The following is a 5,343-nucleotide window of genomic DNA, read 5'->3' as shown; positions in this document are numbered from 1 at the left end:
AAATCCAATGACCTGAACTCCAGATTCTTTCTTCCCACTGTCCCTTAACAGTCCAAGACTGATATACATTACTATTATTTTACATGCTGAAGACTTTTAAAATGGATTCAGGCATTAGCATTGTTATTTATCTGAGCATATGTCCAGATACTAACTCATCACATCTTATTACAAATCACATTGTGCTTAATTCATTTAAGTCTAGCTGTATGATAACGGTATATGTGTGCATGGAAAGGATGGATAGAAGGAGAAAAGACAGAAGGGAAAGGTATTAATAGGCCAATAATGATATGAAGTTTATTTGAGGGGCGAAGTAAAACTTAATGGTTCATAAATAGCGAATCCATTATGTTTTTAATACTCAGGTTATATTAACACCATATAACAACTTTATAGTACCATTAGTACCACTTAATCCTGGGCTCATCTTAGAAATACACATTCTAGATCTTTTTTCTAGAATTAAATAGTCAAATATATTTGTTAAGAAGAATAAATATTGCCTATTATTGCATGGCTTCTTAAGACAGAGAAGACCGTTTATCTGTTTCTGAAAGAATCCTTAAATGTTAATAAATTCATTCATTCATTTTAGAGGCCACATGAAGGTGAAAACATCAGTTGTTCAGGCAGTGGGATGGTCCATCATGAAACCATTTCTCACTCAGCCCCACTAATGGTACAAGATATGGTAAGCCATCAAATAGGGCATGGTTTGTTAAATGATCAAGTATAATTTGCATTCATTAACGAATCGTGAATTTTGATTTTTGAAAAATCATAATAGAATTGCCAACTTATGAATTAAAAAATACAATTTCGGGATAGAGTTACAGTAGAGCCAAAAGAGTATAAGGCAGATTTAGGCCTTCAGCTGGTTGGTCATGAAGGGATCCTGGAAGAATCCAGCGAGTTAGATCAAAATCGGGATGGCAGTTTAGAACGGACCTAGTGGGTTTCAATGGAGGCTTGTAGAATATGACATTTAATAGGGCATTACTGTCTTGCATCCTAGCACTCTGTTTGGTCAAAGGAATCTTTTTCTCTGGGACTCTTGTTGGGAGAACATTTCAAACTCTGCTAAATGAATGAGGAGGTTTATGTTGGTAGAGTTTAAATATGCAAAGAGGAACAAAGCACCAGCTGCTTAAAAGAATGAAATACTTTTTATAAGAAGAGAAACAAAGAGACAAGAGAGACCTAACTGTCTAACTTGTCTTTAATCATTCAGTCTGTTATTGTGGCAAGCTGGAAGGAAGTGTGTTCAAAGGAGCAGGAAGTCTCTTGTTGGGCAAATCAAGACTGTGGAGGAGATTCTTTGGAAAACATTGGGAAGTTCCTGTTCTAACTATGCTAAATATACCCTCTGATGCCCCCTGTAGGATATTGTCCATATGGCTTTGAATCATGCACATTGTAGATCTTGCATATTCCAATAGATTGAAGCCACTGATATGTCTGGTAAAATACTGGCAGGCTTAATGCATAAATGAGTACTTCAGCTTAGTTGAAATACACATATGTTCAAGATGACAATAAATATTTGATATGTATTGCTTTGGAAAATGAACTCAGAAGTGCCAAAATGCTTGCCATTAATGCACTTTAATTATTCTAAAGGGTACTGCATTGATATTTGTTTCAATAATTCATTTCTGCCTTCAGGTCATTCTGAAAGAATACGTGCTCAGGGACATAATGTTTTCTGTGATTATTAATGATCACTTAGCTGCCCAACAGGCTGTGATAATTGTCACTTTGTGTCTTAAGCCTTCTCAGAAGTATAACATGCTACCTTTGTGCTATTAATTAACAATGCATCTTGCCTTTCTGAAACCTGACTTTGCAGGGCTTGGGGACAGAGAATCTTTGTTTTAGTATGCGGGCCTTTTGACCAGGGATGGCCAACAATTTCAGCTTGTGTTCTGGACACATAACACACCAACTTGTTTAGTTTGAAATGGTTGGGATTTGTTCATTGTTTCCCCCCAGGCAATGTAGACTATAGCCATTTGGTTTGTTTTCTTATTAAGTTGAATATTTATATCCTGCTTTTTCTTGACTCAAAGCTGCATGCCGGTATTTTTGTGTGAGTTTTATTTTCCCACTATTTTCCAAACATGATTTACAACAAGTTTTCAAACTTAAAATGCAATTGGAGTAGGAGGCTACCCTATAGGGATGCCAGTCCCCAGGTTGGACCTGGAGATCCTCTGGAATTATAGCTCATCTACAGACTAAAGAGATCAATTCCCTTGGAGAAAATGGCTGCTTTGGAGGGTGGACTCGATAGCATTATATTCCACTGAGGCCCCCCTTGCCCTAAATCCTGCCCACTCCTGGCTCCACCCCCAAAGTCTCCAGGTATTTTCCAGCCCAGAGATGGCTACACTTCTATCCTTTGTAGACCATCAAAATTCTCTTTGAGTGGGGTTTTAAGCAGAGTTATATCTTTATAAGGGCCAAACTATTATTATTATTATTATTATTATTATTATTATTATTATTATTATTATTATTATTATTATTATTATTATTATTATTTTTAATATATCGCATTTCCATGCAGCTCCAGGGGTATACAACCTACATTTACATCAATAAAACATGAGTATTAAAACCTTAAAACAATAATTAAATCAAAATATTAAAATCTTATTGCAGCGTATGCAACTCCCCAACAGGGGCACCTAGCCTTAGTGCACATAAACTTATTGGGAATATGGCATGGGGGAGGAGCTCTTTCCTTCCCCTCCCCCATGCTATTTCCTGAACTGAGAGTGCTGGCTGAGGTGGGTGTTATTTGTTCTGCGGGGGGGGGGGGGGGCTGCACATGCAAGCATTCAGTGGTTCCTGTAAATAGAACTCACAGCTGTAAAATAGCTGTGAGTCCCCATGTTGGACTCGCATACATTGTAATGCGAAGATTGGCCTTAAATCAGTGGGTTTAGAAGTGGATGCCCCAGTATCTGTTTAAGATTGTGCTGAAAATCTCTTCCAGGTTAATTAATTACTTCCTGGCCTTTCCAATTCCTAAGCAGTTCCCTCTCTCGGAAGGTATTCTTGAATCAATGGTAAATGATCAGCTTTTGTTTCCTTGGATATTTGTATATATGTATGCATGAACGCATGTGCACATGAGTTAGGTACCTTATGCCTTTCTGTAAGCAAAGCCATTGATCATTTTAGAGAATCAATGTATGATAGTTCATGATTGTGCTAGTACAATAAAAAATGGAAATTATAAATTGTGATTGTGACTTCTACAAATTATAAAACAATATTTGCACAGCCCAATTTATATTTTTTTCATGAATTTGACTTGATAAAGTAATTGATTAGGTTGAAAACAAAGGAATTAATGAAGAAGTGCTAGAAGAAAGACTTTTGCAGAAGGGGGCTTACTTCTGAGGAAACATAACATAGAATTAACCTGAGGGATTGGATATTTTAAAGGAATATTGTGCTATACTATATGCTACATGTAAAGATGGGAAGGCCTGAAAACGCAAACACAAACACACCCGCACACACACACTGACACTCACCCACCCAGAAAAATAAGGAGGGAGGGGAACTTGTGTTTTACAAGGATTAAAAAAAATATTTTTCAGACAAAAAATCTGGAAATTTTGCAGACTACTGAAAAAGAACTTATAAAAGATTTTCTTTTGGAATGTGTGAAATGCTTGATAAACCAAGGTTTTAGTCACTAAGAATAGTATGAGGACTGTAATGGAAGACAGTCTACAGCAATACTTAATGATAATTCCAGCATGTACTATAGTATGTGGCATCTTTTTGAGCATTTATTATGTAAATGTGACCAATTTGTCCACAATTAATATGCTACAGGTTTTAAGATAATAATATTTAAAGTTCCATGTTTCAACATCATAACTGCTTCAATACAGAAAATACACTTTTTCACCACAAAGTCTATGTTTTCTATTTTTAATTTTTCCTGCCTCTGGGATGTCAAAAAATATGTTCTATGAGCTAAAGCAGTTTGTAGCTGTCTCTTTGGTATTGGGTATACCCACACTATTTTCTTGCAGCAAACTAAGGAATTCATACTTATAAATTTCACTAATATGCCAAACAGTACAACTTCACATGCTAACAAGTCTATGAATTATGCATAGTATATTGTTAAAGCACTAAATATGTTCAATAAGGAAGTTCAGAAGTTCAATAAAATTTGATAAGAATTAACCAGGAGTTCAGTGGCAATTTTGAAACGAACAACACTTATTCCAGCACTGCTTTTGTGAATTAGAGTTTACTACATCAGAGGCATGAAGTATATATATATATATGAAAAACTGTAAACAATAGAAAAGTGATGGTGGGGAATGGTGACACAGAAAGGCCAGGGCTGGTTCCACACAGGGATATGAAGCAGCACCCTCACATAGGGGCAAGATCTGCATCCCTCATCCATGCAATGTTGCTGCTGGCAACACCTCTCCAAACTCCCTTTCCTGTTGGAACTCAAGTGTGCTGAACCAATGAGAATACAATAGCCATTGCCCCTGGCTTGGCAATTCCCTCTCCCCTCAACAGCCAATTAAAAAAATAAACAAACCACTGTTAAAGGGACAAAGGAGAAAGAACTGCCTGTAGTCACCACTATACACCTCAGTGAGGATTACGTTAAGTGGACCCCCCCTTCCCATATAAGAATCTTATTAAAAGCAACAGTAGCTGTGTAATTTTAAAATGTGTTAACGTATTGTTTGTGTTTATGTTGTTTTTTGTTCAGTAATGATGTTATTGGTAGATGAATATAAGCATAATAAAATGTTTTTTTAAAAATGCCATTGCCTGAAAGAGATGTAGCTAGAGCACAGGCAGATGGTGTTCCGGGAAGATGGTGTAAATCTTTTTTGACTTGTTCATTGACTGTTATGGGATTAAGGTAAAAGATAAAGGTATCCCGTGTGCAAGCACCGGGTCATGTCTGACCCTTGGGGTGATGCCCTCTAGCGTTTCCATGGCAGACTCAATACGGGGTGGTTTGCCAGTGCCTTCCCCAGTCATTACCATTTACCCCCCAGCAAGCTGGGTACTCATTTTACCGACCTCGGAAGGACGGAAGGCTGAGTCAACCTTGAGCCAGCTGCTGGGATCAAACTCCCAGCCTCATGGGCAAAGCTTTCAGACTGCATGACTGCTGCCTTACCACTCTGCGTCACAAGAGGCCCTTGTCATGGGATGATTTTCCGTTAAATTTGGACCTTCTGGCCAATGGCTTCTTAAAGGAATCCAAGGAGGGAGACATTCAGGTACAACCTACATGGAGAGGTGATTGTGTGATTAATAAGGTTTGAATTTTTA

This window comes from Paroedura picta, chromosome 4 (assembly GCF_049243985.1).
Source record: "Paroedura picta isolate Pp20150507F chromosome 4, Ppicta_v3.0, whole genome shotgun sequence".
NCBI classification, from domain to species: Eukaryota; Metazoa; Chordata; class Lepidosauria; order Squamata; family Gekkonidae; genus Paroedura; species Paroedura picta.
The sequence above is the reverse complement of the archived record's forward strand: the minus strand, read 5'-3'. Positions refer to the sequence as shown.